This window comes from Dromiciops gliroides, chromosome 6 (genome assembly GCF_019393635.1).
Source record: "Dromiciops gliroides isolate mDroGli1 chromosome 6, mDroGli1.pri, whole genome shotgun sequence".
NCBI lineage: Eukaryota > Metazoa > Chordata > Mammalia > Microbiotheria > Microbiotheriidae > Dromiciops > Dromiciops gliroides.
Genome location: NC_057866.1, coordinates 39,283,580 through 39,298,141, shown reverse-complemented (window position 1 = coordinate 39,298,141; position 14,562 = coordinate 39,283,580). Strand labels below are relative to the sequence as shown.

Sequence of the window (14,562 nt, the reverse complement as noted above, 5' to 3'; positions counted from 1 at the left end):
GTGGTGGCAGTGCTTTGTTCTAGGTATGTGAGAGCTTCTGAACTTTCTGAACTCCACGTGTTCTCTCTTTACTAATATCTAATATACTTTAATAAATGCTTAATGCCCCAAACTGGTGGAGTAGCCTCTAATTTCTAAGTAACAACTGTATTAGAAACCCCAGCTAATTTTCCCTACACTAGGGACAGTAATAGGGCCACCACATTTAATTTTACTTGTCACATATATTAATTATGGAGCATGAATCTGTGGGCACAGGAAAAGGCTTTGTCAGAGAGATAGATAACTGGAAAAGCAGGTAAGGGCTGGCACTTGTGACAGAAGAGGAGAACAGTGCCAGAGCAAGGACCCTAAGGATGACAGTCTGGATCTAGGCCAGGACTCTGGAAGGGGTTGGGTTGTAACACTGTTTGGAAGAAGGCAGTAAAGTTTCAGTTTTGGGAACAGAAGTCTACAAGTCATGAGGTGGAAACACACCCTACCCCACGGCAGAACTCTAGAGTGACTTGAGATATCCGACTCTAGCTGAGGAAGGCTTTGCCTAAGGGTAACTCATTCATAGCCCACATTCTCCAAAGGTCTTTATCTCCTCAGTAGTATTGAGAGTTATAGAGGAAAGCTGTCAACAATTGTTCTTTCTCCTCTAATAAGGTATCTCTCATGCACATGCCTAAACCCTAAAAGAGTCCTTGAAAGACTTGGACATAACTTTGTACAAGACTTCGGATCACTACTGTCAGTCAAGACAAAAAAGCAGAGAGATGTCGTCCCTGAGGCATTTGCTACTATCATGGATATGTCTATCAATCTGTACAAATGAAAGAGATTTCCTTTTAGGGTAAGGTTTTCTAGCTGCTGTTTGTGAATCATATTATGCTGACTTCACAAAGTACTAGAATATTGCTGATACCACTAAAGGAGATACAACTACTAGCACCTATGTATCTCCACTAGAAAAACCAACTGGATAAAGAACTCCTGTTTTCCATACCATGATATTCATACACTTAGATGGGCAAACCTCAGAGTTGAGTTGATTCTTTGGTAACTAATGCCTTGAACAGATACTTTGCATGGATAATCTGCTGGCACAGAAATGAAGAGGAGAAGAGGCTGGATCGCTCTAGAGAATCCCACTGCCCTTGCAATATCCACATGCTTCTCTCTCAGAGGTCCATGGTTTTAATGCCAATTTTCTTTTGGTTATGCTGTATCAGTGCAAGTTACATATTGCCAGAATCTCCAAAGAATTTGAAATTCCAAAGTACAACCGAGAAGCATATAGTACTAACCAACACAAGCTAAAAAAGACAATGGGCTAGTTAGGTGGCCAAAGCTGAGTGTTTCATTAGGGCTGTCAGTTAAATTTAAAGAGAACTAGCAAAATCCCTCAGCACTATCAGCAGACTTCCTATGGAAAATTTATGGGAGAACACAAAGAGGCCCAGGGGCTAGGGAAGAATCCCAAACTATGTCACTGGGGGAAGCAGCTACATCAGCAAAATCAGAACCATCAATGCAAAGTTCTTCACATGCACTAATTCCCCCTGCAAGGGGAAGGTACTATGCATGTTATCTTCATTTTAGAGATGAAACTAATTCTCAAAAGTTCTATGATTTCCTCAGACTCACAGTTTAATACTGGAGATGAAATTCAAACCCAGATCATTTCCAAATCTATTTCTCTTTCCACCATAACATCACACACACACTCTCAGATGCGCTTTTGGAAGAGGACTTGGAGAAAAGGAAGCCAGGCTGAGCTCTCTCTCTCCTCTAGGCTAGAGAGGCCTTCTTAACTCTCTGAGCCAAGTGTTCTCTTTACTAATATTTGGTATGCTTTAATAAATGCTTAATGCTCTGTGACGTTTAAAATCTAAATTGTGGTCGCCTTAAATCAGAAGCTTCAGCACCAGTCTAGCCTAGAGTTCCAGCCTGCTTGGGTTCTTCTTGCAGTCCTCCTCCAGGAGCCTGCTTTAATCAGGAACTCCCCAGCAAGCTGATTGTGGAAGTTTTTTATAGGTCTGGAACAGAGGCGGTCCTTACACACTGCTTCAAGCTGATTGGCTGGCATCATCCAAACCATTGGTTCTGAAGGTGTTCTCAAGGTGTGATTACAATCCAGGTAACTCGAAGTAGGCTAATCAGCAGTGAATCCCTCTCACTTGAGTCAATCAGTCTAGATTAATCTCCAGGTGGGTCTTTGAGTATCTGCTAAATCTCATGATTTCATCACAGCACCAAACTAGTGCTAAAGCTTCTAATTTATAAGTAGCAATATATTAGAAACCCCAGCTTGGGACAGAAATAAGGTGATCACATATAAGTGGAAACACTACAGTTTGGGCATAGACTTCTATCTATGTCCTTACTATCAATGGTAGAGAGGTCAGTCAGTGAGAAAAGTACTTCCACTGATGAAATCAGAGATCTCTGAATTACTGAAGCAAGGGAAGCAGGATTGAAGGAGCCTGGAAAACGTTCGGAAAAGCTTTGCTTTACAAGTACCTCGTCGTGAGTAGGGAACTGAGCTCCAGACCATCAGTACAAGATTTAGATGATCACCAATCTTTTAGACAGTTCAGAAATGATTGACGGAATGTATATTAAAACGAGATTCCAGATTGTGGTGTTGTTTTCAGTGTCCCAGGACTCACTGAAGCAGAAGATCAGCAGTCATACCCTAATATGCTAGTGATTCACTTATTTTCAGATGAACTAATTTAGATTGCATCAATAAAAAACTGAAAAATACATCATTTACTTTTTAGTTTTTTAATATCAAATTGGAAGTAATATGTATAATATGCTAGAAAACATTTAAAAACCTCTCATGTCAGGAAAAACATTTTAAAGTAAAATTTGTAAAATATTGTTGTCTTTTTAAAGTTGCATATTTTAAGATGTAAGTATTTTAGGTACACGTTTTAAGACACCAAAGAAGATGGCAGGAAGACAAATTACGCTCAGTAAGAAGTCATGAAAAGTAGATGGAAGAAGTCCAAGTTGCCCTAAATGTGCCCTGTCTCCTTTGGGCCCTGAGTAGGCATTTACTAGGGGGGCTGAACCCAGTTGACCTCAAAGAGTCTTCTATGGACCAACTTTTTGAATAAGGATACCTGAGAGAGAGGGAAACCAGTCCAAACTTTAGGTGATGGGATGGCTGAAGCCACAGGGATCTTAGTGCTGCTCTGTCGGAACAGCAGTGAGGGGCATGACCAACCCCCACAGGTCACTGGGCAGAGACAGAGGGTGAGGAAGTGCACACTTTGGAGCACTTGGAGTCACAGACAGAAATATGTTCAGCTCAGGGACTGCATGCATGCTGGGGGATGGGGGTCAGACAGTCCTGAGATTAGCACCATCTCCAACATCTGAGTGGAACTTGTTGACCACAACAGGGAAAAGAATCAACTCTCAACTGAAAATTGTGAAAATTTGGGGCAGCTAGGTGGCGGAGTGGATAGAGCACCAGCCCTGGAGTCAGGAGAATCTGAGTTCAAATCCGACCTCAGACACATAACACTTACTAGCTGTGTGACCCTGGGCAAGTCACTTAACCCCAATTGCCTCACCCCCCCCCCCAAAAAAAAAGAAAGAAGGAAAAAGAAAAGAAAATCGTGAAAATTAAAAGAGACAGAGAGGGTGAAAGCCAACACAATCACAGAGCAATACTAAGAAAAAAGACCCTACAAGCCATTACAGCAGAGGTTGGAGCTGGGTCCCAGTAACCCCATCCAGAAATACTGTAATAACAGTAACATCCAGAGGAGACAGGACCAAACAGGATCTTATTACCCTACAAAAAGGTTTGGAAAGAAGCAAAACCTGGCCCTAGCTCAGGTCTTAATCCAGAAACTGAGGCTGATGACAAAAGTAAACATGAAAAAAAAAATACAAAGAGGAAATACTACAATTTAATAGAAGCTAAGAAGAGAATATTTTTACAATAAGTAAAAGTACAAGTGCAAAAAATTTGCTAGTCCTCTCCAAAAATAGGTGGAAGAGAGAAAAAGATGAAATTAGAACACATCAAATATGCTAAATGCTGGGTATTCAAAAAGTGAGGTCTCGGCTCTCACATTTGATTTGGGGAGACAATACCAATATGAGGTTTCAGCTGCAAGGCAAACAGAAACGCTCAGTAGCCAAGAAGATAGTAATGTTTCTTGAGCATCATTTCCATTAATAACCCTATCATTTAATTATGGAGAATTCAGCCTCAGACAGTTACTATTCCTATGAGCCCTGGGCAAGTCACTTATCTTCTGTCTGTCTCAGTTTCATCAACTGTAAAATGGGGATAATAATAGCACCCACTTTCCGGGGATGTTATAAAGATCAAATGAGATATTTGTGAAGTGCTTTGCAAATCTTAAAACACAATGTAAATACTAGTTATTATGATCATCAAAACCATCTGAACTAAAAAAAGCAGGCTGTGATGAAATAAATTAAGAAGTTGACCCCTTAAACATTCAGGGGAAAAATAATGGATAATATATTTCAAAAAGAAACTGTCCAGATCTCTTAGAACCAAATAACAAAGTAAATATAGAAAGAGCCACTGGTAAATTGATGAAAGAAATCTCTAATTGAAAACTTCAATAATGTGCTTACTGTAAGCACTCTGTCATTCATTCATTCTCATGGAGTTAATTGAGTTTTCCTCCATTGTGTTTTTCAGGGAGTTCACTACTTGGGTAAGGTTTTTCAACTTTTTTCTGAGCTGTTTATTCTTCCATTTTTTTCCCCTTAAGTGCTCTAATTTCATCTTTTTTCCTTCTTTTCTTCCACCTATTTTTGGAGAGGACTAGCAAATTTTCTGCACTTTTACTTTTACTTATTGTAGAAATATTCTCTTCTGAGTTTCTATTAAATTGTAGTATAGTGATGGGTGTGTGCTGGAGTCAGCTCAAACCAGCTCATGAAAGCCAACTATTAAATTTTCACTATGAGCATTTTACACTTTGAAAACTGGCAAAATCAGGGCTCTAATACCTTGTTTTCTTGATTAGGTTCTGAAAAGCAATGGATCTCAAAATGTAGCCCAAGTGACTTAGCCTGAAAATCTAAGCCTAACCAACAAAAGATGCATGCACAATAAGAAAACATCTTTCCAAACATTCTTAGAAAGATAATCAGACCCGATGAGATTACTGCCTTCTCAAACACCTCAGAACACATAAAATACAAGAAGGATTAAAAAAACCCACTGCAACCAAAGACAACAACAATATAGTGAGAGACATCATTAAATAACTGTGAGTGACAACTATTCTCAGCAATACAATGATCCAAAACAATCCCAAAGGACTAATGATGAAACATACTATCTACCTCCAAAGAAAGAACTGATATTGATTGAACACAGACTGAAGCAGGCTATTTTTACTCTTTCATTTTTTTCTTTTAAGTTTTCTTGTATTAAATGATTAGTGTGGTAATGTTTTACATAATTGTTCAGGTATAACCCATATCTGATTGCTTACCACTTCAGGGAAGGAGGAGGGGAGGGAAGGAAAGAGGGATGAAAAGTAGAACTCAAAACTATAAATCAAAATGTTTATTATTTTTAAAAAATAAAAAATAAAAGTGAGGCAAAACAGAGAAAAAGGGAGTCAGGGGACAAGATCTACAAGGCAATAACAAAAACTGCTCAAATAAGTGAACTCAAAAACGATACCTTAAAAATGTACTTCTATAATGATAAAGACAAAATAAAGGACTAAATAAGCATAAGGGTATGAGTCAAAGAATAAAAGTCTAGAATAGACAGAAAGAAAAGATAAATAACGAAGAAAATGAGGGAAAGGAACCTTTTCTAGATGAAGGCAAAGGAAGGAAAATATGAAAAAAATTCTAAAAAACAAATTGAAGGGAAAGAGAAAAAGGGGGGTTCTACTTGATTATTAAATGAGTTTAAAAAAAAAAAGAAGGTAAGAACTAAATAACTAAATAAATGCAAGCAAGATAAAGAAATAAACAAAATTCCAAAAAGGGGCGGTGGTACAGTGAAATGAGGGTAGAGAACTGGTGATAATAGGGTCTTCTTAAAAACAAAAAAGCTGGGGCAGCTAAGTGGCGAAGTGGATAAAGCACTGGTCATGGATTTAGGAGGACCTGAGTTCAAATCTGTTTCAGACACTTGACACTAGCTGTGTGACCCTGGGCAAGTCACTTAACCCTCATTGCCCTGCAAATAAACAAACAAAAAGCTAAAAAATACACAGTATTGTATTTACAGCAAAAGAGGAAGAAAAAATTCATAATTTAGAAAAAAACCCTAATGTTAGAAATGAATAGAGGAAAGTATATATCTAACTTTCATAACTTTAATTGTGAACATTTTAAACAATCCAATAAGATGCAAAAGGGTGACAGATTGGATAAGAAAACAAAACCCCACAATCTGTTGCTTACAAGAAACACATTTAAACACATATATAGAATGAAAATGAGGAGCTGAAAAAACAAATTTACTACATTCAAAGAATTAAAAGGTGAATTAATAAGGAAACTACATTAAGCTGAAAGGAACATAGGAAAAAACCCAATATCATAATTAAACTGATATACCTGAAATGTCTTAGTTTGTAAATTTAAAAAAATATATTAACTGAGATACAGAATAAAAAGACTAACACAAGAGTGACCCAAAATTTCAATATCCTCTCAGTTAAGTAGAACAAAAATGCTAAACAAAAACAAAAATATAGAACTAAACAAAGCTGTCCTTATTCCCATCAGCTCTCTCTTTCTTTATACTCCCTCTCTCCCATTTGACACCACAACCACAACCCCCCTCCCCCCTCCATTTAGAGTTTTGTTTATTCCTTTTTATTTCTCAATTTTATCTGGTTAGTTTTCTTATTTTTTTAAAACTATCATTTAAATTAATACTAAAAGCCTTAAGATAGCTTCTAAATAGAACTGCAAAGGACTATATGTATTTCCTAGTAAAAGCCATATGAGGCTTTTACAAAAACTGGCCATTTCTTAAGACATAGAGATATTGCAAACAAAAGTAAAAAGACAGAAATAGTAAATACATCTTTTACAAACAAAAATGAAATAAAAATTGTAATTGGTCCCAGGACCACAAACAAAAGACACATACCCAATTGGAGAATTATAATTAAATTCTAAATAATGAGTAGATCAAAGAGCAAAGCATAAAAGCAATTAGTAATTATATAAAAGACAGTAATAATGATGAAAATAACATACCAAAATTTCTGGGAAGCAGTCCTCAGGAAAATCATACCCCTACAAAACATGAAAGGAGACTGATAAATGGAAAATAAATTGTTTAAAAATTAGAAAATAAACAAACAAGCCTACAATAAGCACAAAAGAAGATAACAAAACTAATTAAATTTTTAAAAGTCATGGAAGTTGTAAATAAAAGTAAAAGCTAGTTATTTGAAAAGTCTAATAAAATTGATAAACCTTTAGCTATTCTGATTTAAAAAGAAAGCAGATAATCAAATGAATAATTTTGCCTAAGGAAGGCAAAATCACAACAAAACTGGGAGAAATTTTTTAAAAATCAGAACGTACTATGTAGTTATATGCTAAAAAATTGAGAATACAACAGAAATAGAGGAACATCTTCAAAAAGTATAAAAATCCAAAGTGACAAAAAAGACCAAATGGGGATATTAAATAATCCAGTCTTAGAAAAGGAAAAAAGAACTAGGTATGCAGGAAATACAAAAGGAAAAAACTCCTAGTCTTGATGCATTCATAAAAAAGTTATATCAGACCTTTAAAGGACAATTAAGCAAACATACTTTATAAATTATTCTCAGAAATTTAAAAAGCATCTTACTAGAATCCTTATATCAGAACAAAATATATATATATATAAACATATGTATATGCTGTGTATACACACACACACACACACACACACAGAGTCAAAACATGGAAAAAATTATACACTGATATTATTAATGAATATAAATTTTAAACAAAATCTTGTCAGACTACAGTGATTTATTCAAGAAAGCATTCATTATGATCAAGTTGGATTTATACCAATTAAGCAAGAATAGTTTGACATTAGGAAAGCAATCAACATAATTAATCAAATTAAAAACAGAAATTTCTAAATCCACATGGGTGGATTTCTGTCTCAACAGACATAGAAAAAGGCTTTGGCAAAGTACAACATTCATCTATGCTAAAGATAACAACAATAACAAAAACCCCACCTACAAGGGATAGGCAAAGTGGGATTTTTTTTAATATCACAAAAAATTATCTATCTTAAAATCAAAAGGAAGTATCATATGCAATGGAGATATACTAGAACCATATCCAATAAATACAGGAATAAAGCAAAGATGTTCCTTCTCATCACTATTATTTGGTATCAACCTGGAAATGCTAGGAACAGTGATAAAACGAGAGAAAAAAATTAAAATTATAAACATAGGCTAAAAGGAGAAAAAGAAACTAACCTTATTTACTGATAATATGATGGTATATTTGGAAGATCCTAAGAAAACAGTGAGACAACAGCTTGAGCAAAGTTGCAGGCTACAATCTACACTCTCACAATTCAAATGCATTTCTATATAATGATATCAAAGTCCAAAGAGCAATCCCATTCCAAATATCTACAAAATACATAACATATATATGGGGATAAAAAAGATAGATAACCAACAGCCATTCACCAACAGATAATAGGTAGGTACATATGAACAAACAATTCTCAAGAGAACTGAAATAACAACCATATGAAATGCTCCAAGTGACTAATAAGAGAAATACAAACCAAAATAACCTTACACCCATCAAATCAGTAAAGATGACAAAAGATGAAAAGTCAATGTTGAAGAAGTTGTAGAAAGATATGAACACTAGTGCAACCAATACAACCATTTTGAAAAGTAATTTGGATTTATGCCAACAGAGTGACAAAACTCCAGAGATTCTACCACTAAACTTATATCCCAAGGAAGTCATTGATAAGAAGAAAGTCTCCATAAACACCAAAATATATGTTGCAAAACTTTTTGTGGTATGAAAGAAATGGAAACAAAGCCCCTGGGAAGGGGCTTATCAAACAGTAGCACATGAGAGCACTGTAATATTGCTGTGTTGAAAGAAACGCCAATCACTTAACCCCCATAGCCCTGCAAAAAAAAAAAGTTAAAAAAAAAGAAATGCCAAATACAATGAATACAGAGAAGTATGGAATGAATTCCATGGACTGATACAGAAAGCAGAACTAAAAGAAAAATATACATAATGACTAAATAGTATAAATGGAAAGAACCACAAAATGATCCAAACTGAATACTGCAGAATTGCAAGGAACAAGCAGGTTCCAGAGATCCAAAAAGACACCTCCTTCTATTCCTTTGCAGAGGTGAGATGTCCAGGAGTGAAGATCATTGCATAGTTTTTCAGACTTTTTGATAGACTAATTGGTTTTATTTCCTCTTCTTTTTCTTAAAAAAATTGTCACATGAAAAGCTTTCTGGGAGGGGGAAGTAAAGGAATGCTGAGATAAATTTAAGTGATATAAAAACAACTCTCCATAAAAATGTATCTTTTTTTAAGTGGCCTAGCAATCATATCTGTCAATCCTGACTATATTAGTCTCTCAGGCTAGGTGACTTGAGTTCATTAAGGACAGTTAGGTGACAGTTTTTTGTTTGTTGTTGGTTTTTTAAACTATCTTCTTGCTTGTCTTGACTATCACTTCTGTGTGGTCATTTTTGTTCTGTCATTCTTTTGATAAAGGTCATTCTCCTTTGCAAAGAAAACAGAAACAAATGAAGAATTGAGTAGCACTTCCTTCACTCTCATCAGTCATCTCCCTCCTTTGACCTTCCAAATATTTTCCATGATGTTTCCCAATTACAGTTCCTGAATTTCTTCACACAAGAATACCTCCTTAATCTACAAGGCTTGCCCCATCCCACAAATGTCTTTACATATCTAGTTTCTTTTAAATAAAGTATATACACACCAAAAAAACAAAAACACGTGGGGGCAGGCAGTTAGGTGGCGCAGTGGATAGAGCACCGACCCTGGATTCAGGAGGACCTGAGTTCAAATCCGGCCTCAGACATTTAACACTTACTATCTGTGTGACCCTGGGCAAGTCACTTAACCCCAATTGCCTCACAAAAAAACCAAAAACAAAACAACAAAAACAAAACAATAAAGTATATACACATGTAAAGTCATGGATTTCACCCCCATGTGATACCTATAAGGTCAAATGTGCTCCTAGAATTAGGACATCTAGTTCATCTTTCCTGTTGCCTAATCTTTGAGTATTTATTTACTGACCTTTGGAACCATGGACTTACTATCGTTTTCTTGGATTTTGTCGGAATTTCCAAGTGTCTAAGCTATTCATCTTCTTTCTTTATGACTACTCTCTTTAGTATTTAAGTGGGGAATTATACACAGGCTGTCTTCTATCTCTGCCCCTTCTTTCTGGCTTAAAGCTCATTTTGATTATATTCCCAAGATAGCTGACAAATATGTTCTTGAATAGTCTCTTTAACAGTTCAATCCAACTCAACAAACTGTAAAGGTACTTGTCCTTAACCTTGGAGGAATCATCATGATTGAATCCCTGGGGACATTTCATCATGCCTACAACAGCTTAGGCACATGAGTGCTTTGTGTCTTTTTTTTCTTTTCAAACTTGACTTTTTTTTTAAAAATCATCTTCACAGGATGGGGAGGAAATATGGCCTAAATAGTCTTTTTGGACTTAAAAAATGTGAATCTTGACAAGTCAATAGTTTTCAAAAAGTCTGATATCTTAGATATTTGATTAATTAAATCACACATGTACATATATGTACTTAAATTTTATGTCTTTAAATTATATGTATGTGCATATACATAATTTCATTCATCAAATATTTTGGCTATATATTAAAATTTTAATATATTTTATAAAGCATATTTTATATATTTATATACAACAATACACGTTTTATAAATTTGTATGTATATGTATAAAAATACATATACATACATGTCTATATTACAAAGAATACTTAGTCATAGGGCATGAATAACTTTCCAGAGAATGGCAAACAATAAATGAGCATTTAAAAAAAAAAGTTTCAAATCACTAATAAGGGAAATGCAAATTAAAACAAGTAAATATTTACCTCACACCCTGTCAAGTGGCAAAGATGACAAATGTTGAAGTGGCTGTGGGAAGAGAGGTACAGGAATATCTTGCTGGTGAAGTTGTGAGCTGTTCAAATCATTCTTGATGTCAGTCTGTAATTATGCAAGGAAAGTTGTTGACTCTCTGAACACTTTAGCCCAGTAATCCAAGTACTGGGCACTGACTGCAAGTTAGCCAAAGAGAGAGACTGAGCTGCATTCTAGGAATAATACCACTAGGCCTATACTCAAAAAATATCACAGGGAGTGGAAAAGAACCCCTAGTTACAAGAATAAAAATACTCACAGAAGCTCTTTTTGGGATGGCAAAGAACTGGAAACTAGGGTGAGTTCCCACCCATTGAGGAATGGGCAAACAAATTATGACAAATGAATATATTGGAATATTATTGTAGTATAAGAAATGATAAAACAACTTCAGAGAAATCTGGGAAGAACTGTATGAACTGATGCAGAATAAAGAGAGAAGAACCAGGAGAACAATTCATACAATATTGTAAACAAAAACAACTTTGAAAGTCTAGGGAACTTTGATCAATGAAGTGACCATCATTCCAGAATATAGATCATTAAGCATGCTGCCCATCTAGACACAGAGATAATGAATTCAAGGTTCATAATGAGACATACTTTTACAGATATGACCAGTGAGTGAATTTGTTTTGCTTGACTATGCCTATTTGTTATATGGGATTTTTTTAACTGGGGGCAATGAGGCAGTATAAAGGCAAGGGAGATAAGGATATGGTCTCTACACTCAAAAAAAGGCCAGATGATATCACAGAGTAAAATAGCTACAAAAGTTCCATGTTTAATAGTATAGGTTTTTGTGGGGTAATGAGGGTTAAGTGACTTGCCCAGTATCACACAGATAGTAAGTGTCATGTGTCTGAGGTCAAATTTGAACTCAGGTCCTCCTGAATCCAGGGGCTAGTGTTTTATCCACTGCGCCACCTAGCTGCCCCCAACAGTATATGTTTTAAAAGAAAAGCAAACTACATAAGTGATTGATTCATAGTTTCATGTATAATTCTCTTCTGCTCTATAATATATATGGAAATATTTATTTTATTTAGTGCTTGTTAAATTCAGAATTTTTAAATAAAATAAATTAAAAGAGAAAAAGGGCAGAAATTCATTGGAAGCTAACTAAATTTTGCTTATTGCATTGCATCAGCATCTATAACTTGTGGGGGTGAAACCTCTCAAACATGATTGTTAGTGGGGCAGTGGATAAAGCACAGGCCCTGGATTCAGGAGGACCTGAGTTCAAATCAGCTTCAGATGCTTGACACTAGCTGTGTGACCCTGGACAAAGTCACTTAACCCTCACTGCCCCCAACCCCACCCCCCCAAAAAAAGATGATTGTTAGAGAATTCTATCTTGTAAAAAAGCCGGCTGGGCTTGTTTGTATTGCCTAGAGAACTCTCCTCCTGCTAGCTCTGTTTTGCTGTAACAACAAAAAAACAAAATAACTGGGAGCTGATCAGAATCCAGTTGAGTGAAGGGGTGTTTGTTTGTAGTTCTTTAGTTTAAGGAACTGTTTTTCATTACAATAACTTAACAATTCCTTAGCACCTTTTTAAGAACTTGAGTTAAAAGGGCCTTTCACTGCTTCATCAGTTCTAGAGTAGAAGAGGAGCAGATTTGCTCAGCAGGACAGCAGTGAGGATCAGAAAGGAACTTTTTAGTTGAAAAGCAGCTTCGGGTAGTACAATAGTTCCTGAAGGGAAGACGTTAAGGCCTACAATTCAGTTGTGAATTAACCTAGAACACAAGTTGTCCTCATTTATGTGTCCCTCTGCTAGGTTTCTTTAAGTAAGTGTCCACTCTGTCCCATGGATACTGTGTACATTGATGAGAAAGGGTGACACAGGTTTATGTATGGCCTGTGATGTATTATTCATCGATTTATCTGATATGAATGTGGTGTTTATATTCATACATATGTGTGTATATATATGTATATATTAGATAACCTCTTACAAATGGTTAATACTTGCTAACTGTGATGTGTTGATTATTCCCTCATTTGTTTGACAATGAATAACTGTGATATTATAATTATTGATTTTGCCTTGTACAATAAATGTTCTTTTTTAGAAACTAGAAAGGTAACATAGTAGGTGCCTTTCCCAAGGCTCAATGAGCATGAGAAGATATTCTCTGCCTGCTTCCAATGGACCATGTGGGAGCTCAGGAGAAAGGAAGAGGGCACATGTTTTTAAAGTAACACTGAGCAAGAAGACCTGATGACTGAGTAGCACAGAGAATAAGAAAAGTAGTTTCCATTGGCACACTCCTGGTTTCAGCACTCTGGGAAGCAAGATGAGGGGTCAGAACATACAAATGGATAGTTTAGAATTGGCATGAGGGTGGCCTATCCTTTAAAGATTGGAGCACAGGAAGAAAGAGTAAGGAATGATATTGAGGTAATATGAAATAGAGAATTGAGTAAAAGAGGAGCCTCTCAATTAAAGGCCTAAATTTTTTTTCAATGAAGTATGAGTTGAGGCCTCTGCTGAGAGAGGGATGGCCTAAGTGTCTTAAGAAGAAAATATCTGGATCAGAAACCAAGGGAAGTAGTATAATGCCTCAATCAGGAAAAAGTAAAAACATTGGCATACAATAAGTATGGTACATTTGAGATTACACAACAGATCTGAAATGGACCTGGTCAGCACTGTTAAATGAGTTCCTCCATAGGCATTCAGCAGAATAGGCAGGTAAATAGAAAATGGTAAAATTAATCCAGGTTTGAAAAAGGATGAGCACATGATGACATCTTTAAAATAAAATTAAGGGGTGAGAAAATTGCACTGGCAGAAAGGGAAAGGGAGAGGTGGCATGGAGTAAAGTATCTCACATAAAAGAAGCAAGAAAAGCCAATGGAGTAGAGGGGAAGATGGGGGGGAGTGGGGAAGTGAATGAGCATTACTCTCATCAGAATTGGCTCAAAGAGGGAATAATATTCAAATGGGTATAGTAACATATCTTGCCCTTGGGGAAGTGGGAGGGGAAGGTGATAAGGGGGGGGGAGGGGTGAAGGAAGGGAGGGCAGATTATGGGAGGGGCAGTCAGAAGCAAAACACTTTTGAGGAGGGAAAGGGCAAAAGAAGATAGAAAATTGAGTAAATATGGGGAGCAAATAGGATGGAGGGAAATGGCAATAGTAACTGGGGAAAAAAATTTGAAGCAGAAGCAAGAGCAATGTAAGATGAGGATGACGATGGTACTTTGCTGGGCTATTGTGAAGAAAATTCCTTGTCAAGTATAAGGTACTATATAAATGTTAGCTATTATTGTTGTTGCAATAATCAATCTCATGGGTATTTGGCAAGGAAATCTCCCTTTAAAGTACTATATAAATGTAGTTTACT

The 14,562-nt window shown here is 36.0% G+C and overlaps 1 protein-coding gene across 9 annotated transcripts in view; it reads right to left on the bottom strand.

The window, feature by feature from the left end:
* The window catches only part of IMMP1L (inner mitochondrial membrane peptidase subunit 1), a 100,575-nt gene that overhangs the window by 78,686 nt on the left and 7,327 nt on the right, over nt 1-14,562 (bottom strand). For 4 of the 9 annotated variants that reach the window (XM_043969902.1, XM_043969899.1, XM_043969896.1 and 1 more), the window contains exon 2: nt 7,231-7,269. The gene's annotated coding sequence lies outside the window, so the exon portion shown is untranslated. Of the gene's footprint in view, nt 1-7,230; nt 7,270-8,468; nt 8,507-11,159; nt 11,275-14,562 lie in introns of all 9 variants that reach the window. The other 5 variants (XM_043969897.1, XM_043969904.1, XM_043969898.1 and 2 more) reach the window with 3 other exon arrangements.